At 40.4% G+C, this 24543-nt stretch overlaps 2 protein-coding genes across 9 annotated transcripts in view; one reads left to right on the top strand and one right to left on the bottom strand.

Moving 5' to 3' along the window:
• Nucleotides 1-12026, bottom strand: part of ANGPTL2 (angiopoietin like 2) — a 54184-nt gene extending 42158 nt beyond the window's left edge. Inside the window, exon 1 of the mRNA XM_029614241.1 lies at nt 11536-12026. The gene's annotated coding sequence lies outside the window, so the exon portion shown is untranslated. The remainder of the gene's footprint in view (nt 1-11535) is intronic.
• Nucleotides 1-24543, top strand: part of RALGPS1 (Ral GEF with PH domain and SH3 binding motif 1) — a 965034-nt gene that overhangs the window by 520361 nt on the left and 420130 nt on the right. The gene's annotated exons all lie outside the window — the stretch shown is intronic.

The raw sequence follows: 24543 nt of genomic DNA, 5'->3' as shown, positions 1-24543 counted from the left end.
AAGATAATCTTTTCAACAGGATAAGATAATCTTTTCAATAGGAAATCAAAGGCAGTGGAAATATCCAAAGAGCGCATGATCTGGAACTTGCTCTGATCAAGCTCATGCAGACTAGAATCAGCTAAAGACAGCAAGATGGTTTCTGTGCTATAGTTAGCCCATAAACCATGTTGATGTGAGTGCAGAATATTGTTGTCTGTACAAACTCAGTAAGTTGTGAAAGAACTAACTTTTCTAAAATCTTAGCTAGAGTGGATAGGTTAGATATGAGTCTAAAACTTGTTCAGTGTTAGTGGGTAAATTGCCTTTCTTCAGCACTGAGTAACAAGAGCTTTTTTGCAGAACTGAGGAAGACTACCTTCAATGAATGAAAGGTTGACAATGGTAGTGATGTCAAGAAAACTAGATTTTGGGGGAGGCGCTCTAGCACAGCGACAAGATGACTGCTTAATTCCTGACCTCTCCAAGATCCATAGTTGAATCTGACAACATCACCTGACTATTTTGACATTGCTGATTTCTTTAATTAACAGTCCTGTGCTGTAAGATGTCAGGGACCAAATCTGGAAAAATTGAGGCTGCCTTGCTGCAGCCACGGGTTCAAAGCAATCTCAGCAGGACCCCCCAACTCTGTAAAAGACACCACAGGCCAAAACCATGGCCTCTGCAGATTTGGCCTCTGCAGATTTGGACAAACTTCAAGTGTTGAAGGAAATGCTGCAATCTAATGTAGAGAACACTGCAGCAATCTGCTCAGAAGTTTTGTCTCTTTCCCAAAAAGGTATCTGCCTTTCAAGAACTGTTGAAAAAGGTAGAACAAAAGACTGTGTCACTACCCATTGTGATACAGCCTCTTCAGTTGGCAGCATGTAAGATTGAGAACCTACAGCAAGATCTAGAAGACATTGCAAACCGGAATACTGCAATAACATACGTACCCTGGGTGTACCCTAGGGTATGGAAGGTCAGAATACCATCTCTTTCTTAACCACCATGATACCAGCCTGTTTGAACATGCAGTTCTCCATGCTATTCAAGATTGAGAGGGCGCATCAAATACTGTAACAACCTTTAACGAACTCCAAATATCCCAGACCAATCCTATTCAAACTTTTTTGATACCTGCAAATGCTTAAGATTTTGTCAATGGCTCACACTAAGGCCCCTGTGTCTTACAAAGATCACTCTTTACTGTTTGTGCTGGATTTAGCCAAATCTACAGTGGCAAAGAGGAAGGCTTTCCTGGCCTTATGACTGAGGTTGCAGGCCCTGGGGGCGAGATATGGTCTCCTTTACCCTGCTAGGATGCGCATTACGTGCCACAACAAAACATAGTCTTTTGAGTCTCCTGCTGGTTTATCATTTTGCTATAAAATTGCGAAAAATAGCACCCGTGATTAAAAAAAAAAAAAAAAAGGCACGGTTTGGATAATTTTCCTGATACCACATAGAGGTTTTAGCACAACATGCATTAGAGAGAGAGATAGAGAGAGAGCGAAAGAGAGAGAGAGAGAAGACTTTTCATAAGGCTCTCATATAAGTAAACTATTTATACCACTGTAAGAGGGGCAACTAATAACTCGGGGAGAGGTTTTGGTGGTGGGCTAGGTTTTGGGGGGCAGTCTTACATGCACAGTCAAAGGTATGAACAGCACAGTAGACATCAGTGAAGATTTTATGTGATTTGGAGCATTGAAAGGTACAAAAAGATGAGATTTGTATATTTTACTCTCGACCTAGCTTGATAGGTAGAGAGTGCATGAGGAGTTGTCTTTGACTTTTTATTTTTTTTTCACATGAAGAATGGGTCTTCTTTTCTTTTCTTGGACAAAATCTGGACTTCAATGCCTCAATGCTGTTGTTGAATGGGTCATTTATGTAAATTGATGGTGTCATCATGGCTTCTGTTTCTGACATACTCTTGGTCTCTTTAAATGTCAATAGTTTTTCACACCCCATTAAGCACAAGAAAGTGTTATCTTATTTAAAATCCCTTCACTATAGTGTGGTTCTTTTATAGGAGAAGCATATTTCAACCCTGGAGTCCCTCAAACTTAAGCATAACTGGGTGGGGAAGGTGGTATATTCTCCTGCCGTTAAAAAAAAAAAAAAAAGGGGGGGGGGGGCGGTTGTGATTATTTTTCACAAGCGTTTAGATGTCTAGATCAAGCCACAGATGTGGAAGGGCGCTGGGTTTCAGTTTTAGTCTCCATTGCTGGAGTACAGTTTTCCATTTTTAATTTATATGCCCCTAATAATGATGACCCTGCCTTTTTTCAAATGCTGTCTTCTCACATCATGGGGCTGCCATCTACTAAAGTAATAATAATTATTCGGAGTGACTTTAATCAGCCGTTAGACCTCTTGCTGGATAAGCAATCTTTTGTAAGTTACATATTTTAAATTGCAAAAGATTTCTAGTCTAATGTCTTCTCATGGACTTGCTGATCCCTGGAGGCTATTTCATCCCAATGACAAAGATTATACTTTCTTTTCTTCTCTTCATTCTTCTTACTCTTCTTGCATTGATTATTTCTTGGTTACTGGGGCGTTGAGATTACTTCTGCGGCAATACATCCCATTTTAGTGTCTTATCATGCTGTGGTGACACTCCATATTACTCTATCTCCAGCCAACTGTGGCATTTTAATCCACCCTGCTTTTACTCTGCTACTCCAAGAGAAAACTGAGGAATTTTTTGCTCATAATGCCTATTCGGAGGTTTCTTTTCTTGTGGTTTAGGCTGCCTTCAAGCCCACTATTAGGGGCGAGATCATTAGTTATAGTGTTGCATCTAGCAAAAAGCTTAGACGTGAATTAACTGTGTTACAGAATGAAGTTGACCACTTGGAAAAGGCAACATTTGTACTAATGATAAAGCTTTATTATTTTCTCTTCAAAAAGCCAGATTTGCTTACAACAAACTTTTGAATATACAGCTGATAAATCTTTGTTCATGTAAAAGGCTCAGTATTACTCCAAAGGCAATAAATGTGGTAATCTTCTTGTAAATCTTCTGACCTAGGGATTACTAGGAGTTAATACTAGGGATGTGAATCGTTTTTTTGACGATTTAAAATATCGTCCGATATATTTTAAATCGTCAAAAATCGTTAGAGGCGATATTTAATAGGAATTCCCCCGATTTATCGTCAAAAATCATAAATCGGGGGAAGGGGGAGGGCAGGAAAACCGGCACACTAAAACATCCCTAAAACCTACCCCAACCCTTTAAAATAAATCCCCCACCCTCCCGAACCCCCCCAAAATGTCTTAAATGACCCTGGTGTCCAGTGGGGGGGTCCCGTTGTGATCTTCCACTCTCAGGCGTCGGGCACGTTGATAGAAAATGGGGGGGTTCGGGAGGGTGGGGGATTTATTTTAAAGGGTCGGGGTGGGTTTTAGGGATGTTTTAGTGTGCCGGTTTTCTCACCCTCCCCCGATTTACGATTTACACGATATTTAAAAACAAAACCACGACGATCTGATTCCCTCCCCCCCCCAGCCGAAATCGATTGTTTATGATGATCGATCACACGATACACATCTCTAGTTAATACTCCTAGAATTAATAAGGGATTTGAGTTGTTCCGGAAGGAAAAACACAAAGCATTCGTTAGTGGAATGGATAATACACTTACAGGGGTATCTTAACACGAAGGAGAAACCCAATGCTACAATCTGAGATTTTAATGCAAGGAAATCCTGACTCTTTCCTGTGTAGGTCTAGCAAAATCTGGATATATACGGATTTCTTGGCCATAAAAATTAACATTAATATTCTTGAAATCTTCTCATTACTTCACTCATATCCCTTTCAGAAATAAATGAGACTAGAAGAGTAGCACAGTCTAATATTTTATCTTTAGAATTTTCCAGAAATCGAGTTAAATTTTCTAAAACATCAGGACGATTACCGAAAGGTGTCTCTTTAACAGAGACCGGAAGGAAATACATCTTATTGATACATGGAATTTTCCCTTCTTCAAATTTTAAGTTATCCAGAAAATAAGAGATGGATTGTCATAACACGTTAAGCCGATTTCCTTTTCTTTCTTTTCAGATTTATTTAATATCTCTTGTAATATTCAAGCCCCTGTTTTCTATTGTATTTCTTATATAGAAAATGTAATATCCAGAGTGGATTTCTGTGAATGTTACAATTTTTTGTTTCTGATATGTAATTTTCATTTACTTATAGTAAGGTGTATCCTACTTGTATATGCTGAAAATTAATAAAAATACAATTTAAAAAAATGTGGTAATCTTCTAGTCAACTGTGTTAAGAAAAAGAGGGAAAATAGGCATATACATCCTATCCATAGGTCGGAATCTCAATTGGTCATTACTGATTTGGATATTTTGGAGCAATTTCGTGTTTTTTGTTGCACTTTGTATAAATCTGAAACCCAAATTTCGATCTCCTATTAACCATTTTCTTTCGCAGGTGCCCCATCCATCACTCACTCCTGACCAAACAACCAAGTTGGAGAGACCTCAATCGGTGAATGAGATTTCTGTTGCTCTCTCCTCACAGGTTGGGAAGGCACGCGGACCTGATGGTTTCTTGATAGATTGCTATATAAGTTTTAGTAAATCCCTTGTTCCAAGATTTCAAATCTATTTTTCTGATCTGATGCTATCACCTGATTTTGATCCTTTATTTGCGGAAGCCAGCATAGTAGTTTTACCTAAACCAAGTAGGGATCCCACCTTAATTTCTAATTATATGCCTATTTCATTGCTAAATGCAGACTATAAGATTTTTTGCTAACATTTTAGCTCTCCATCTAGCGTATATAATGGGGGATTTGATATACCTTGATCAATCTGGTTTCATTAAAGGGCAATATATTTCTAACAATTCTCGCCTTTTTTTACATCTTCATTTGGCTAAATCTGATCCTTCTCCACTAACCCTGGGTGTTGAAAAGGCTTTTGATAGAGTCGAATGGGAATATCTTTTTGCTGTTTTGAAGTGGTTTGATTTTGGGGATAATTTTATGGCCCGCTTTTATATCATAAACCAATAGCTCATCTTTATGTCAATAATAGACTTTCCTCGCAATTTGAACTACATAGGGTACCAGACAAGGTTGTCCCCTTTCCCCTTTTCTTTTCAATTTGGCCTTGGAACCACTTTTGCTGGCTATTAGACAGATATTCTGGGAATGACCATAGATGAAGACACCCTACAAACTCTCCGCCTATGTGGATGATGTCTTATTGTATATTAATGACCTTGTTAGCTCTCTCCCTATCCTCTTTTCCTTAATCACAGAATATTCTGTTTTTTCCGGATATAAAGTGAATTGGGAAAAGTCAGAGCTTTTATCTATAAATCTATTAGGCAGATGTGGATGTTTCTAATTATCTTTTCAAAAAGGTACGGGATGGCTTCAAATACTTAGGGATATGTTTTTTTGACACCATTACTCAAACTGTTACCCATTGTGAACTACCCCTTTTGCAAATGCTTTGCGAATCCTTTTTACAATGATTCCCTCTTCAGCTTACCTGATGGGGTCTTTTGGATACAATTAGGATGGTGATAGCCCGCAGATTAAATATTGTGTTTTTTCTCTGATTCATCTTTTTTTCTTCTGGGATTTTTACAAACAGGTGGATCAAATGTTGCTCCATTTTTTATGGCAGCATAAACCTCCTTGAGTTGAAGGCTGATAAAAGCTGTGTAGGGTGGACTTCCCTGATTTCTAAAGTTACAATCAGGCTTACATCTTTCAGCAAGGATAGTACTGGATGACTGGTTATTTACATATTCCTGATATTCCTCACTGGTTAAGCATTGAACGACATCTTATTCATCCCCTCCCATTTGAGGCCCTCTCAGGTATGATGCTCCCCCATTCCTTTTTGGAAATTTCTTTAATTCAAACCACTCTCTGGGTATACTCAGACTTTGAAAGATTGAAATCTTCTTTCTGTTCTAAATGGCACTTCTCCCAGTTCACCTCTCCTTGGTATCATACTCACATAAAATAGATGGCAGAAGTTTGAAGTGGAAGATTTGGCAATCTCATGGGATTTGGGTTTTGGTATCCATTCACAAGGATGCTAAGCTTTTATTGTTTGCTGACCTGCAGGCCCAATTCTCCCTACCTGTATCTCAATTTTACTCATGGGTACAGCTTCGGGATTGTCTTGGCTCTAATCTTTCTTCTACCTTATTTTGATTAGGACATCTTGCCTCATGGTTATATAAGCTGTTAAAAGTGGACAAATATCCTGCCTTGGAAAGTCTTCAGAATGTCTGGCTCATGGATGTGGGGTGTACTGAGGATGAAGTTGAATAGCCTTATTTTTGGAATATCACATTACGTATTTTGCTGTCTTCCAGCATAACTCAGTCTTTATCTTTTCCCACCATCCGGGCTATATGGACACCATGGAAATTATTTAGGGCTGGCTTGCTCCCTAATCATGAGTGCTGTTCGTGTTCTTTTCCTAAGTCTAATTTGTCTCACATGTTATATTTTTGCCCTCTGTCCATCACTTTTGGTCAAAAGTTTGGAGCATCACAACTCAAATCCTAGGTTTACAATGTCCACAGGAAACGTTTGGACTTTTTTTAAGCAGTTACCTTAAAATTGATTGTATCATTCTGGAAGAATTGCAAGTTACTTAATGAATACTTCTGGTGGAATTCCATTTGCATTTATTACAGATATGAATGAGGTGTGGTGGTTAAATTCCGACATCTGGCTTTCTGCTAGTGGTGTGGAAGCCTTTAGATAATTATTTTGCTACTTTGTCTTCTCCTGACTTTGGCAGCACTTGATGATGAAGTTTTTTTTTTTGTCATCCCATCTGTTTCCTCGTGTGTTTTTCTTTTTGTCATGTATTATAGCTTTGCTCACGTTTTTCACTTCTGTTGTATTTGTTGATATATTCCAATAAACAGATCTGAACTATAAGAAAGCTAGATTTCGTGCTGAGCATAATATTGACAGGGCAAGGATCAAGAAGACAGTGAGAGGCCCTTGGAGAGTATAGTACCTTTTCAACCTCAGTACTTGCCTCAGCTTCAAATTGAGACCATGAGATAGTGTCCTTGAATGTCGATATTGAGAGATACTCTTTGAAGCTGGAAAAGCAGCAGTTGAACTAGAGGAGCTTTCTCAATACAATAAATTGCAAATTGCTCTCACTGTAGATCTATATAGATCTATCGGGCTTAGGATACATCAGACTATTAACTATGTCAAAAAGCTGTTGTGGACCAATAGTAAGATCATTTTTGGGAGCAAATGCAGTTAAAGTAAAGGTTGTGTAAAATTTGCCAGGTAGTGCCTAATAGGGATATACTTTCTCATTATGCAGTGACAGGCAAATCATGACATTTGTTATTTAGTTTTGAGTTGTTTTTGATCCACCACAACACAAAATAGCAGCAAAATGTAATTTCATTTCTGTGTTTTAGTGTACACAGAGAGGGTCATTTCCAAAGGCATTTGCAAAGGTAAAATGGTGCTTTACTCATGAAAATGGCTTTTTATCATCTTCCCTACCCAGTATGCAGGTAAATTTACATGGGTATGGCCTGTTGCTGTAAATGTTTACCTAAGTTTAGTGGAGACGTTCTCCAGGTAGAGTTGGGGAGAGATATGGACTTATGTGCATACTTTTGGATTTTCAAAAGTATGCATGTAAATTTCCTAAAAAAAATGTCCTGTGCACAGATTAGCAGCTGTAATTGTGCACTGGTACATTTGGTGGGATCATTTTCAAAATGAACATACACGTGTAAGTTCACTTTGAAAGTTGATGGAACTTATGCACATACTTACCAAATTTCTTATGTAGGCTGTTACAAAATGTCCCCTCCGAAATTGTTTTGGTATGCATTAAAATGATTTAGATCATGTATAGAAATAACATAAAATCAAACTAAATTTAAGAAAAAAAAAAAAAGAAAAACAAAATAAACGTTTTTCCCATGCACACCCCTAGTGCCCAAGATAATACAACACAGACTTCAATATTCAGTAAACTGGCGAGCATGAAAATTATCCTGACCTCCAAGAGAATTTACAAATAGCATGGCCTGAACTGCCCGACTGTCCCTCCATCCATCCCCTAATTTAAACCAAGTTAGACTGAAAATGCCTACCCTCTCTCTTCATCCTTGAGCCCCCCAAAACTGCCCAGTAAGACCATTGGGCGGATGAGAGGCTCTTACCTCCCCCTACTGGGCTGAATACAGTACTTAGTGCTCATAACTTTGACAGCCATCAGCATTTTCATATTTATTCCCTGCAGTTCGGCTGAAAAGACCCATGATTGGTCCTCTCCCAGGACTTACTGGGTACTTCTGGGAGTGGGCATTTTCAGACAAATTTGGTTTAAAATTGGGAAAGGAGAAAGGGGTAAGTTGGCTGCTCGGGCCACAGTACTATTTTTCAGTCTCTTGGGAAGGGAAGATACTTGGCTCACGCTATTAATTTTAAATTTTCTTGGGAGGGATGAGAATGGGCATAAGCCGCTGCAGGACTTTTTTTTTTTTTTTTACTTACCCAGCAAAATTTAGTACAGCAGTGCTTCCGAGCAGAGTTAGTTCTCTAGGTTTATCCTACTAGTGATTCGAGGCCATATTTTCCATTTGCACCATGTCCTGCAGCAGGTTTCACCACTGCCAAAAGGAAGGTACCTCATCTCCCCTCCAATTTAGAAGAATGGACTTCTTGCCTAAAACGTAAGCCTTCCTAGCAAATTGTCCATCTCCATCATTCTTAAAGAGAAGTGGGGGGGGGAGCAACTGTTCAAAAAGCATCGCTTCAGGAGTTGTCGCAATAGCATAGCCTAAAATCTTACCCCTAGATTCATCATTCTGCTGTATTTATATATTTATAGCAGAATGATGAGTCACATAAAAAAAAAAAAGGGGGCGGGGTGAGAGTGGGCAGTCGGCCACATCGCGGCAGTGCGATTGTGCCCGCTGCAGTGCGGCAGCACCGCACACTATCACCCCCATGGCGCCACGGGAAAACAAATGGTGTTATTTCCCATGGTGCTGCTGGCGATAATGTGGAAAACATCTCCAGCAGCGCTGCCAGGCCGTAACCCTGCCCAAATCCCACCCACACTCCTCCCCTTCCCCTATTTAGCATGGCATCGCAGAATAAAGAATGACTCTGTTGGAGGTGTAGCTTAGGTGCATTCCAGTATCACAAACCCAATCTCACGAGTCCAGCAGGCCCAGTGGGATCTCCAAACAGACCTCAGAACTGAAATTTGTGCAGGGCCTTATGTACTTTTTTGGTGGTGGGAAGTTTCTAACTCTGGGCTTGCCAAGCTAACTGCAGAAGTTAGCTGGACAAAATCTTTTGAATATTGACCTCAGAGATTAGTCATCCACTCTTCTCCTCTTCTTAATTATCTAGTTCACCAAAGCTAATCAGCCAGTGATTCCAGGAGGGTGGAATCTTCTGGGATATAAATGATATCCAGTCATAAGTATGACCCTTGGTAATGGTACACACAAACTTGGGTGTCTTGAGTCAAAACTACACGCACACGCGCGCGCACACACACACACACACACACACACACTTAAACATTTTTCTTATTTGTGCTACTATTTTAGGGCATAGCACCCAGAGCTCAGTTAGCAGTCTTTTGGAACCATAAGTTCAGTAGCAGTGTGTGAAAAGAATTGCTGTGCTTGCCAAGATCTAAAACATGCTCAAGTGTCTGGATTTTTTCCTGTTACGAATTCACTGCTATTATCTGATATACTGCTTGTCAAGCAAATGTTTCCTACAAGAACAGTGCCTCAGCAGTAAGCTTCCAACAGCGAGCCTATTATAATGCTCCACATACCCACGATTTACTACCCTAAAAAAAACAGGCCTGCTATTAAGTATCAGTGAAGCCTCTTTTGGGCATTCAAGTCTTATTTTAAAAAGCAAAGAAAATATATAAAAATATAGGGAAAAGCGCATGTGTCATTAAAATGAGATGTCTCATTTTTCCTACCCTACATGAACACAAAAAGCTGACATGGTGGACAAATAGAGATCACTACTATCACCGCATTTATTGCTCGGGAGCATTTTGAACGTCTTGTTAGTCACTTCATATGTGGAGAAGAGCTCCCACCATCACTGGACAGAATGAGAGATGTCTTCCCGTTTCCCCATGCTCATTTTTTTTTTGTTCAGCAGCAGCTTGTTCTGCCAGTCTGGAAGAACAGATTAATTATAAATAAGCATGGCCACCTCCTTACAATTTCTACATCATTGTTGCTGCTCGGGGAGGGGAGGGAGGCGATTGGCCAACGAGACTCAGAAGGGCTCTGTTAGTTTCCAGTGAGCTTTGGTTTTGAAATGCTACCAGACGCTCCTAGGGGACTTCAAAGGATTGCGTCTCCTCTTGTGCATGTCTTTTCTCACTTGCTCATTACACACTTCAGAAAGAGAATACAGCTTGTTCCTTGGAAGAGGAGAAATAGACATTTTTTTCTCAGTATGGGGACACAGTGAGACTGCATTTGCAATCAGAAGCTACGTGGGGCATGCATAACATTCTTCCGTATTTTTTTTTTATTTTATTTTTTTTACCTTGGCCAAACTAATTGTCTGGGATTTGTCAGTCAAGAAAACACGTCATAGCATCTGCTGCCCCTGTTCCAACTAAAACTTTTGCAAGGGGGTCACAACTTTATTTCTTTGCAAACCAATCACTAGGGAAACATGATTTTGTTTAGCTTAGGGTTGTTTGTTTGTTTTTTGTTCTTGTTTTTTTTTACGTTTTCTGTGCCTAATGAACACTTAAGAACGGTTGCCCACATAGACGGATATGAGTTTGCATTGTATTTAAATTAGAAGGATGCATATGGTTCCTATGTTGTAAAGGAAGTAAATACAGCAGAGTGAGGCTTTAAATTAGAGCTGTCAAAGAAACTCCTAACAATAGAATAACTTGAGAGAACCCGTATTACTCATTACAATCTGCATGATCTCCCACAGATACAAGAAGGATTTAAGCAGTAGGTACAAATAGTTGGACATCTTTATGATGTTTTATGTTTAAAGGCAATTGCAGCAGTGTAAACATCAAATATGATTGTCAAGAGCCAGCTGGATCCTCCGTAAAATGTTTTGTGCACCCAGCAAAACAGTAGCATTTCTGTTTTAAGTTTGGCATTCAGCACAGCTCTTTTAATCACTGACAACTTTGACTGTTTATTTTGTGATGAAGAAATGCATGCTTTGTGAGGGCCACAAGAAAACACATCAAATGTGTATCGCACTGCACGTGATCACTGTTCAAAAAGATGGCCATTATTTTACGTCATAGCCTTACTCATGGCTGTTACCGTTCAGTGAACTTCAGAAATATTATACCATGAGCATTAAACCGGGAAGAAAAAAATGACCCTTAAACACATGCTATAAAATGGAAAAGACTTATAAAATAATCATGTGCACAGAATAAGCTTCATCAGATATACTCCCCCCCCCCCCCACACACACACACTCACTCTATTCTGCTTTATTGGAAGAACATTCTTACCCAATTTCCTTTGCTTCTGGCTTCTTGTCTTTAATTTGCTTTCTGCCACAGATTAACTAAATGATGCATCCATTTGAAGTGTGACATTTCATATAAATGATTTCCAAACTTGTGCCTTCCTTCTGTGGGGATCACAGGGATTCAACTGTTGAAATCTTTCAAACGTTTGATTAAGAAAACAATTAGAAAAGCAAGGTCCTCAGAAACTTGAACTGTTGTTTTCCTTTCTGTTTGCAAAAAAAAAAAAAAAAAAATTCAGATATATAGATATTTGTGTGTAGGGATCTTAGATGCTAAATCTGCAACCCCCATCACCAAGCTAGACGCTGAAGAAATGGTTTGCTTTTCCAGAGAAACAGTCTTTCCAGCATTTCAGTTTCAAAGATTTAAATCCATCTTTTCATGCAGGTCGAAATCATCCTTATATGAACTTCAGCTTCTTTGTGGTAGATTTACATGTTGGAGAGGGGAAGGAAAAAAAAAAAAAAAAAGCTTTCCTTAAGCATGCAGCTCATAAGTTACTTCTGGTTGGATAGCCCATTCTCCCCTCCCACATGTGCAAAGGGATACTCCAGCAGAAGGCAAACGGAGTGTCTCCCCTCCTCCTCGGCTAAAACAAAACTTTAGCAGTGATGTCACTCCCCTTGTCTTGAGCAGTCACAAGTAATCTGGCATGCACGGAAACCGCCTCCCTGGATTCTCTTGGCTGGCAGCCTTAGTAACATTTGCTTGTGGACATCCGATCTGAAAAATCCAGATTGCTTTAAGAGAAATATTACTTTTTTAAAAGGGGTTTTGTTCAGCAGAGGGCAGGATTTTCACCCTTGTGATTGTGCAACTTGTTTAACTCAGCTGTCTGTTTCTTCAGCTACTTTTGCTTGGGATTTGTTTGGTTAAAGCTTAAGTATGCTTAATATTTTGGTTAGATTCTCTCCAGTAAATCAGGCAAGCCCTGGTCAGTTAATTGAGCTTTACCAGCATGATCTAAGATACCAATTAATTTGAAGGATAGTTTTAGGAGGTAATTTTTTAAGCCATGTATTTATATGCATAAATCACAGGTTTATGTGCATAAATGGCTTGTTATAAAATTGAGAAGGTTTTGTGTGCTGAAAGTATGTGCATAACTCAATTTCATGCATAATTTTATGTGCACAAAAGATAGGATTTCAGGTGGTTGGGGGTAGAGTTGGGATTTAAATGTGTACTTTTGACTTCAGAAAGTATGGAGGTAATTTTCAAAAGGATTTACATGCTTAAAATTGGATTTTACACATGTAAATGCCCTTTATGGGGTAATTTTCAAAGGAGTTATGCATGCAGATGTAACGTGCTAGTGTAGTAATTTTCAAAAGCCATTTACTCGAGTAAATGCTTTTTAAAATCAGGCCCAAAGCATGTAAGTGGTCTTTTGAAAATTGCTACAATATATGCCATTAAATTGTCCATAGGTTTTATGAGTATAAGTACAATTTAGCAGGTGAATTTTCAAAGAAGTTATGCATGTAATGGAAACATACTATCGTGGCAATTTTCAAAAGCCATTTACCCGCGTAAACGCACTTTACACAGGTCAGGAGTATGGATAATTTAATGGCATATACTGTACCATTTTTCAAAAGCCCACTTATATGGGTAAAGTGCATTTGAAAGGGTAAAACCCAGTTTTAAGATGGTAACTTTCATGGTAATATGTGTGCATTGGCACGCCCAGAGATGCGGCTATTTTATAACATATGTGCACATACGTGCTTATGTTATAAAATATCCTGGGTGCACATATGTGGGCACCCTATTTTGCAACTGGACGTGCACAGCCACGTAAGTCCGGGTATGAGTCACGTAAGTGGTAGAATTTTATAATCAGCTTGCATCCAAGTCATGACCAGTTTCACCAGTTCATCCACCAGCTCACCCAGTGTAGAGCTAGGTCCTCCAAACCCTCCTGGTTTAATAGCCTGCACTCCACCCAGTTACCGCAGACTCTTTAAACCCTTCAGGGATGGCTGTTTTGGGGAGTTTTTTTTGCAACTTATGCCTCCTCCATAACAGAAGTAAAGTTACACGGCACTGGACCTGGGCACACATCCAGACGCTCAAGTATTTGCCTGCATATCGTCTGGCCCTACTCTAGAATGCCCAAGTCCCACTCACACCATGCTCCTTTTGAATCGGAGTGAGATGTTTGCACCTCAGGAGATGGACAGACATGTAGGCAGCTTTTAAAATCCACTTGATATGTGCATGTCCTATACACGTGCACATTTCACAATTTTGGCGCACGACAACCTTTTACAATGTACGGTTATGGGCCTGATTTTAAAAACATTTACATGCTTAAAATTGGGTTTTACATGTGTAAATGCACTTTACCCACGTAAGTGGCCTATTGAAAATTGCTACAATATATGCCATTGAATTGTCCATAGGTTTTACACGTGTAAGTGCACATTACACATGTAAATGGCTTTTGAAAATTGATATAATAATATGTTACATTTATGCGTGTAACACCTTTGAAAATTCAATTGGATGTGTGTAAACGCTCTTGCAAATCAGGCCCAGTGTGTGCAAATTCACATGCACAAGTTACATTCTGCAGGGGTGACTTTGTGTGGATTAGTTCGTGCGCGTTATTTCAGATAATTTTGAAAGCAAACTTATGTGCATCTGACTAAAAGCGCCACTGAATATGTCTGGATAACGATTTTCAGGTAATTTTATGCTTGCTATTTATCCAGCCACAGTTACCCAGGTAATTTTGTCTGAGCAGCACTGAATATCAGCACTGCCTAGATAAAGTGAAACTGCACCCTGGGAATATCCCTAGCACTGCTTATTTTTACCCAGACAAGTGAGTGGAGAGGGGAAATTTCACACATTGGTGCTTGCCTAGCAAACCCCAAAAGTTAGTTGGACTAACTCCTTAAATATGAATCGTTAAAAGATTGAGTCAAACCTTTTTTGCCCATGTCAGCCATGTTTGTTCCTTATAGGAAAGACTGAGCTGGTTAGTCAAATTGACAGACTTGGTGTCTGCCAATGAATAAATCCCCCTAGGCAGGGCATGCACACAATCAATCAGAATTTGAATTGAGTCCATATACATGGTTAAAAGCATGAATCATGTACATATTAGGGATTGATGGGTGAGGTAGTTTCTTGTCATTAATGCCAATCTTCAGCCCTCATTTCATCTGGGCATTAACAAAGAAGCTAATATTACACTTCTAAAATGCTAGCTCTCTAAAACAAGAATTTTAAAAACCAAGAGTTTTAATGTTTTTTTCTTTAGAAAAAAGAGTTTGCTTTTTAATCTGTATAACAAATCTGCTAGGATTAGGCAGCAGGATTCCTGTCTTTGCCCTCCCAGATGTGTCCCTTTTGTTTATGGTAATCTAATGAGGAATTGAAGAGAATGAAGTTGCTGGCCTTTCTCAGTCCTCAGTTTTTCCAAGCTTATAGCTACTTGGCTGAGGAGGAATCTCATGGGGAAGGGAGGTTTTGGAGACAGAAAACTTAACAGAATTCAAGTAAGCATGGCTATGAAGGAGTGAAGGAGAAAGCCAAGTATCAACTGGGGCCTGTGGCGCTGCTGCAGTAATGGCATTGGACAGACTAGTTCAGAGGTAGACAACTCTGGTCCTCGAGAGCCACAAACAGGCCAGGTTTTCTGCATATCCACAGTGAATATGCATGAGATAGATTGCTTACAGTGGAGGCAGTGCATGCAAATCTATCTCATCATGAAAACCTGGCCTGTTTGTGGCTCTTGAGGACTGAAGTTGGCCATCTCTGGACTGGTTGACCTTAAGGGTCATTATCTACTTTGTTATTCTGTCTATGGGTTTAATTTTCAAAGTGTTTGGGTACCTAATTTGGGGAGTTAAGCACCTAAATCCAGCTGTTTGAAATTTGACAGTGGCCGAGCAGCTATATTTTGGTGCCTCATTTTTATTAGTGTCTAAAAATGGACAGTTGGAGTTAGGGTGGGGAGGGGGAGAAATATAGGAACTTAGCAATGATTTTCAGCACTAGTTATCTAACTTAGGGCTAGATTTTCCTATGTCACAGGGCTCACTGAATCGCACGCTAATGGGGGGCGGGGGGCAGGCCTGCGAAAGCCGGCAGCGATCGCACCTCTGCGGTGCGATCGCTGCCGGCTTTCGCACCCAATAGCGCCATCATAAAAGGTGGTGCTATTGGGCGTGAAATAGGCAGCGAAAAGGGTTCTTACCATTTTGCTGTCCGCAATGTCCTCGTGACATCCGCCCCGACTCCTCCTGTTCCGGTCTTGTCGCCACCCCCATTTAGTGATCGCACGCGAAAAGTCCCTTTTTGCGTGCGATCGCTTTGGAAAATAACCCCCTTAGAGGACTAAATCTATGCTAATGAATTGCAGGTCTAAATTTAGGGGCCTCAATTGTAGGTACTTAAATTTAGGGGAATATTGAATTGAAAACTTAAGTCCCTAAATTCAGCTGAAAATCCCCCCTGATTTAGGAACGGAGCTTTTTTTTTTTTAATGAAAATTGACCTTTGTGTTCCTGTTTCTACTGTTCACAGAAATAAATTCCCAGTATCGAGTAATGCTGCTGAACAAAACATTATTGTAGGGTCATCCAGGTGACCCAGTGAGTACAGTCTCTATTGTCAAGCTGGGTGGAGGAGAGAGAGGAAAGTACTGCTCTTACAGTGACCTCTACTGATCAAAGAACAGGTGGGGACATGCTCTGAATCATGTTTTCTCAGTCACAAGATATTGCTACAATATTTGCCTGTATATAGGGATTGTACAGAGAGAAAAATGTGAAAACTACAGTGCAAGATGACACTTAGATAAGAGAGAGAAGGGCACAAAACATGAAAAAAGTGATTTTAATTCAGGTGCAGCTCTAGCTTTCTGTGATATTGATGAGACCGATTCAGTGCTATTGCTACCAGTAGGTTGGTGGTGGTGAGATAAGATCCAGGAATGTATCGGTTTACAGAATGGCTTCAGTTCCCAACATCCACCAGGCATATATGGGGCCATTTTACAGTCCCAGGGATATTTTGTGCCCACGAGACTGCAAGCAGATTTTCAAAGGGAAACTTTTCCCTGCTACCAGTAGGGTTTCCCTTTGAAATATCTTGGCTGACGGAGCACATTGGGCATCTAGTACTCACCTACATCTACACCTGCTTCAAAGAAGAAGCCAATGTTTCCACAAAAAGTATGCCCAAGGCTTTCAGATGAATGCCCTTGGATGCTTTCCTTTCCTCAACTTAATTCCATTTCTTTCCCTTCCCCACCCATTTTTGTTGCTGCTAAAAGTGCTCACACTGTTCACAGCTTGGGTACTTTTCCCCTCAATGGGCTTTCAAAGTGGATAAACAGCTGTTTACCCAGATGAACAAATTTGAAAATTGTCCTCATTACTGTTAACTCAGACTGCTCACAAGACTAATAATCTGCTGAGAATTAAGAACAAATGAATCTGTCAGTACTTGGGTCCGCTGTTAGAATCTGTCTTGCTGCTTGTGCAAAGACTAATTTTAGTTGACTGAGCCCAGCTGGGTTTAGCAACATTATCCTACTACTGGGTTAGACTGGAATTCTAGAGATCATTAATTACATGTTCTCTGTTCATTCTTTTAAAATCTGCAGCTCTTAATGGTTCCACCAGATGTGAGCTATAAAAGTATACTGTTACCTTTGTGTCGTGTACGACAGTAGGTGCCTAGCCTTTGCTTCTTTTTTGCAGGTTACAGTACACGTTTAAAAGCCACTGAGGGAGAGGGGGATAATTTTCAACCCAGCCCCTATAAATAAGCAGTAAAAATATGCATAGGTTACACCAGTTTTCAAAGTGGACTTACACGCATAAGCCCATTTTTAAGAATACCTACCAAATTTACTCGCAAACCAATCCACACGCTGTGATTTGTAGCAGAGAAGTTTCTGGAAATTTACATGCATAGTTTTGAAAATTGAAAGCTTTGCATGTCAGTGCAAACTCCGCCCCCCCGGGAATGCCTTCCGCTCGGTCCGGATAATCTCACTCGCTCACATGACAAATGCACGCATACCGGGCAGGCAGTTGAAAATGACCTTCCCTGTAGCACAGTTTAATGCATAAGTGCATCAGCACCTTCATCTTGTGGCTAAACTTGTAATTTTGCCGTGGGAGGACAATCATTGCCGCCGTGAGTGGGAAGAACCACAGCATAATAGATTACAAACCCTAGGGCTCAATGGAATTGCGGGGGAGGGCACTGCCTATAGAATTTCCAAAAATAATGACTTAATATGTACATTTTTTAATTAGTTCAGGGTGAGTACGACGGCTTGCCGTGTTTGTATTGGAAATCTGAATAGGGTGCGCACAGTAACACTCTTTTATCAGTGAGCCATCTTTTCCTCTAACAAACCTCTTCAGAAAGCAAACACATAACATAGTTGAGAAAACTTCTTAGGTTTGAAGTAGTGTATCATTTCTGATATTGGTTTTGTGGAATAGCCATTGGAAATTGAAATGACTAACATATGTGACACAGTGATACTTCTTGTTTGCATCCAAACATTCAATCAAATTTGTCTTAAGTTTTGAGGGTTTCTATTAATTAAAAAAAAAAAAAACAAAATACACATTTTTGCAGATGAGCAAGGGATTTTTTTGTTGTTCTGTTGGGTTTGATTTTTTTCCCTTGCAGATTCTGTTCCTAATTTGGCTTCTTCTTTTCTTAGCTGAGAAATGGGAAGTAAAGAGGTTACTGCTTTCTTACATCTGCATTAGGAGTGGGTCAGAGGTGGACAAACTATGACCTGTGAGCCAAAGATTACTCTGGGATGCCGTTCTTCTGGCCCATGGTGACCCCATGTCTTTTGACCCATGGCGCCATAATTTGCCCACCCTGCCTCCCAGCCTCTTTTGGATCTAACTGGAAAGGAGAAGGCCGGACCAGCAGGCTCACTGATGTCTTCTTGCCCTGTCCCGCCTCCTGATCCCACAAGCACCCCAGAGTCTTTCTTCTTGGGGCTGGCCATGAATACAGGGGAGAGCCACAGTGTTCATTCATAGACAGGAACCAGACAAGGAAAGTTTTGGTTTGTTTTGTTTTCTTCCCTCTTTTTACCTGGCTAATTGGCTTTTCATTTTTGTCTATTTTAATTTTGTGTTTTTTGTGGGGGTCTACAATGGGAGGCATTGTAGACCCACATTTCTACTGGAGGATATACTGCATTCTGATCAGACCCCCCTTCTTGCTTCAGTTGGCTCACTGTAGAATGTCTTCTCATCCCTGAGTAGGGCATTCATAGTAATGGATTCGGATCTCTCATCTAAGGACCTTTGAAGTGTCGTAGATCATCCCTTCAGGTTGTAGATTTACTTTAAGGGGATGGAGGGAGGTTTCATTTTAAAAGGGCCTTTTTCCATCCTCGTCTTTTGGTGCTCATCAGAAAATGATTATGCACAGGCTCAATTACATTTTAACAGAGTGGGCGTCAGCAGAAAAAGACCAAGTACCCCATCCAGTCTACCCAGTTATTCCTGTCCAAACTGCTAAGGATATCTCCCACCTATCAGCCATAGAACACGCCTGCTTGTAGGATATCCCTCCTTATCCCAAACATTTTTGTTGTCTTCCTCTTTTATACCCCACCCTCTTCAGTAGATCAACAAACAAGAGCCCCTATTTATTTCATTCAAAGCCCCCTCCCTTCCCATGTTTAACCAAAAAAACTTTGTAATAATTTGAAGTGCTACCAATGCTAGCATATCTGATCGGCAACATCTGATCTTCTAGGACCCATAGCGTTTCTGGACCAACCTGCTGCACTTTGCCACCCAACACGAGGCGCACATAGCCCACTAGACAGGCCTTGGCTATGTAAGCAACTGTCTTTTAGCTAGAACTGCTACTTATTGCTATACTCGCAGCCTGCTAGTCCAATTCTATCAGCTCAGCATAATCAAAATATCAACCAACACTAGCATGGCCGTTGCCTGGCCGCCTAGGTCCCCTGTGTAGCCTGCCAGAGAGATCTGGCTATTTGATGCCTATGATTTTGCTAGGATTTCTAGTTATTACTGTATTACTTGCTCAGTTTTCTTCCTTTTCCCTCCCTTAAAAATAAATAGGAGCTCAAAAGTAGAGATGGGGGGATTAGAATTCAATGTGTCCTGGAATAAGCACAGATGATTCTTAGTGGTGACATGAAGACATGGTATTTCAGAAAGTGGGCAGGCTGAACGTGCACTGCAGTCTTTATCTGCTGTGAGCCTCTGTGATTTTGTGTTTAGGTTATGCTTGCAGCTGCTGGTGGAGGGGGGATTGTAGCAGTGGAAAGATGCCTACAGAATATTACACAGTAGAATTGCAGGGTTGCAGCCAAATCTTTCACTGTATTAGCTAAAATAATTTAGAGTACAGAATTTGCTGCTGTGAGGAAAGAGGATAAGATTATTAGTATGAATGACCAAGGAGTAGTGAACTATGAGATATTCCAGTGAAATAAACCGAGCTGAGATCCCCTCACCCCTGTTCATGGTTGTATACCATTGATTATGATAAGGAAGAAAGAAAGAGCGCACACATAGCAAATGGAGCTAGTGTCATGAAGGCAAAGCCAAGAAAGCGTCTCTCCTGATCCTCTTTTTCTTTCCGCGCAGGGACTCTCTCTCCTGCTCCGCCAGCCTTTCAGGTTCAAGTTCAAGAAATGCCAGATCTTTGTGCTACATTGTCTGGATGCTCTTTTTCTGGAAGGCACATCCAGCTATGATTCTTTCTATTTGAATAGAAAATTTTCCTGTTGCAGCATCAGAATTTTCTTGTTGCTAACATGGTAAAAAAATACATTTGGCTTAAAATAATACATGCTTGTAGAAGCTGGCAAAACCCGCAGTTTATTTGTGAACTCATTAGGAGGACAGATTGTGTTGGCCATTGTAACATGATGTAGAGTGCTGATGATTACCTGCTCTCCAGCACCCTACTTATGGCAAATAATGAATTACAGTGGAGGTTGATTATGCATATCTAAGTTAAAATATTAAAAATATTGTTAAATCATGCAAATTTTGAACAGAAGATCTTTTTGGAGGCTGTTGTTTTACCATTGTATGTTTCAGTTCCTCTTTTGCAATTCAGCAAGGTTATAAAAATAGCACACTGTGTGTTAACTGTGGTGACACACTCTGCTCAAGAAATGATAAAAAATCAAGAGATGTCACAATTCTGTGAACAAACTTCAGCCACATGGACATCCTTTTATCATTTGTGTGCTTCTGGAAATAATTTTGCTAAAAAAAAATAATTGTGGTATCAGCTGGATAAGCCTTGTTAGGCAACTTACGAAACACAAAATGGGGGGGTTTCAGTTTTCAAAAAATACTCAGAAGATAATAATGAAAGTGGCCACAGTCCCATGGATACAAAGTATCAGTTATTTACTCTCTCAGAAAATAGGACTAGGGGGCACTCCATGAAGTTAGCAAGTAGCTCCTTTAAAATAAATCAAAGAAAATTCTTTTTCACTCAGCGCAAGGTTAAGCTCTGGAATTTATTGCCAGAGGATGTGGTTACGGCAGTTAGTGTAACTGGGTTTAAAAAAGGTTTGGATAAGTTCCTGGAGGAAAAATCGATAAACTGCTATTAATTAATAAACAATAGTAGCTTGTGATTTATTTAATGTTTGGGTACTTGCCATGTACATGTGACTTGGATTGGCCACTGTTGGAAACAGGATACTGGGCTTGATGGACCCTTGATCTGACCCAGTAAGGCATTTCTTATGTTATTATGTTCTTACCCATGGGAATGCAAGCACATTTTATTAGGGAAACTCCTCATGGAGTTTCCCTTTAAAAATTTGACCTGTGCGCACAACACAGGTACAAAATACCCTTGTCCTTTGTGCCTGCATCGAAGCAAGGGCAAAATACACATGGGAAATTACACATAGAGATTTGATTATTTGATTTCCATGTCTAATTTCCTTCCCCCAACCTGTCTTTATTCATTTTTGTTTTGGCCGGTAAAAGTGTGCATACTGTGATGCGCATACTTTTACCCATATGGGAGAAGGGAGAATATTCAGTCTGAAATTTGATACAGATAAATGGGTTTATCCACACAAATTGCTTTGATTATTGATCCCTCAGTTCCTAAATTAGATTGCTAAATCTTAGGACCCTAGATTTAGATTGGTTTTCAGCCAAATTTAGGTTACTAAGTTGTCAGCTGAATTTTATCCTAAAGCACTATCACCATTTTATTTATTTATTCATTCATTCATTCATTCATTCATTCAAATATATTTTTATTATGCCATTTCCAAGACATCTTGTCCAGTGCCAGCAAAGCGAGTTCAGGAGATTAACATCACCACCACTGCATGCTTCATTTCCCAAAACTACTTCCCACCTTTCCACAGCATCCACTCTATTCCCACCATGCAGGAGGCCAATGGACCAGAGGTGGAAAAGGCAGACGGGAAGAGGCTGCTTTGTAAACATCTCTTCTGCGAGATAGTTATGGCTCAATTGCTGCAGCCTTGTCTTCTCTGCAACACCTCTCTTGCAGACTTTTTGTATCAGCTGAAATCATACAGGGCATAGAATGCATGCAGTGTAACATTTCAGCACAATCATGGCATTCAATTGGGTCTGGTGGGATGTGTCTTTACAGTTGTTACAACATTGTTGCTTACATTTTGTACAGTGTACAGCAATGTTTGAAAAACAGCTGGTCATTGGTGAATCTTTGGTTTGAAAGTAGATTTTTTTATCTAAAGAAATATGACATTTTTTTGGAAGTACTTAAGGGTTTGTAGCTGTCTCTCCTCTGTGGCTCAGTCTCTCCCCTGTCCTGTACTCCATACATTTCCAGAGTATCACTATCTCCTCCTTCAACATGCCTCTCTCCTCCATCAGTAGCTGCAATGCATCCTTTTAGTTATGCCTTTGAAATAGTATGCATGCTAAAAAATTTAACACCTGGGCCAATGGAGATTGTATGGAAGATAGCATGCTATATAATGTAGCACAGACCCAGTAAAGTCTCATTTGCATCTGATTGTCCATTTATAGATGCATGTATACAAACTTTAGCATGTACATGCTAACATCTTTTTAGACCAGTTTAATGTACAAATTAGTGTCTCTAGACATGCTAAATGGCCCTGGTGTGCAAGCTAAGTGTTAGTGCATAGATTTCATGTGTTTTTACCTCCTATCAATGATTCTTATATGTTCCAAGCAATATGTTGCCCTATTCCTACCTCCCAAAAAAAAAAAAAAAAAGAAAAAACAATTATCCTCTCTCTGCCCTTTAGATGTCTTGCTTTTTTCAGGCATCAAATTTATTACCGTGATATCCATCCCAGGTGTGCCTGCATGTGAGATTTTTTAAAGAGATGCTTCCAAGCTGCTTTAAGATGCTGTTGATGTAATTTATGATTTAATCATTATTAGTTTTTTCAGTAAGATATCATTAAAACTGTGGCACTATGCACAAAGTTCTTTTTTTAATTCCTTTCTCATAATGAATAATGAATTATTTAGAGGGCTATGTTTTTGTTCCTGACCTAATTTGGTGTTCTGTGAGTGTTTTTCATTAGTCGAAATAACTGATTTCACTAAAAAAGAGAGACAAAAAAGCATTTCATGTATTTTGACTCACAATGGTAATCATTTTCTCAATGGGTCTATACTTCATCATGGTTTCATGCATTACATCGTGCCATAGAATCAATCATGATGATGCATTGCTTCACTTATTTACAGGCCTTAGGCATTCTGTAGGTTTGAGAAATTAAGAGCAATCATTTATTTTGGTAAACTCCTTGATTTTCTTGCATGACTGAGATTCGATTACGTAGCTTGTCTGGAATCCATAGAAGCTGGCACCTCTTAGCACCTGTTGGATACATTTTCCATCCAGAGAAACAGACTTCTCTGCAGCTGAATTTCATGTCGGATTTAAAATAGTTCAGTAACTCCCATTGATGTGCGGTATTTTTGGGGGGTTTTTGTATTATTAGAAGTTCTAATGGGAGACCTTGTGTAAAAGAATGTTAAGTAATAACATAATTGTTTAGTGACCTCTTGTGCAATTGTTATGACCTGGAGAGATGTGAACCCTTGGGCTGAGGGGGAGTTGGTACCACCTGAAGAGATGGCTCCTCGGGTTGCCCCGTCAGGTGGCGAGGTGGAATCGAAGTAGGAGCTGGCCGGTTCTTCGCCACTGGAAGCCTGCGCCCCCCCCCCCCCCCCCCCCCGGGAGGAGCCCGTAGGGACCCGGGCTGCTGGGACTTAGGTGGGCCCTTGAAGGTGGACGGTCCGTCGAAGTAGTCCGAGGTCGAGTACCAGAGAGTCGCCGCTTGCCAGTCCGAAGTCACACACCGAAGAATCGTTTAAGTAGAAGAAGGAACCAGGAACCCAAGGCACCAGGAGACTCACCAAAGCGAGCAGACTCGTTGTCAAGTCAAAGTGTGAGCGGAGGAAGTCTCCTTAAGTTCTTTCCTGTGCTTGGCCCATCAGCAGCAGGTGAAGGCAATTTAGGGAACGAAGCCCCTTTAAATCTGCTCAGGAGGCGCGGCCTCGCGCCTAAGAGCAGAGCAGGCAGGCAGTTCCCAGAAGTGCTAGCACAGCGGCCCGATACCGCGAGAGGAGACCCAGGGGCGTCTCTCCCTCCTGAAAACCCCGCGGGCCCATGACAGGGAGCGCGGGGCGAGAGATGGGAGCAGGAGGCCGGCATAACGCACTTTCCCTGCTGCTGCCGCAGTGGCGGCAGCAGCCCTGACATCACAAAACAAGAAGTCAAGACCAACAAAAACAAGTGTGTAGAGCCAGTCTGGTGGCATGTAACAGCATATTACTGAAGTACCCTTGCTAGGAAACGGTTATAGGAGAGGAATTAAATTTTTAGATCTGAAAGGGTAAATTTTCAGCACAGGCGGAGTGCCCCGCGCTAGTCAGTCACTTTTTCACCAACCAAGGTGTAGGCTCATATCAGCTAAAA

Source organism: Rhinatrema bivittatum, chromosome 8, assembly GCF_901001135.1.
Source record: "Rhinatrema bivittatum chromosome 8, aRhiBiv1.1, whole genome shotgun sequence".
Classification (NCBI taxonomy): Eukaryota; Metazoa; Chordata; class Amphibia; order Gymnophiona; family Rhinatrematidae; genus Rhinatrema; species Rhinatrema bivittatum.
Note: the sequence above shows the minus strand (reverse complement) of the source record. Positions and strands in the feature narration are given on the sequence as shown.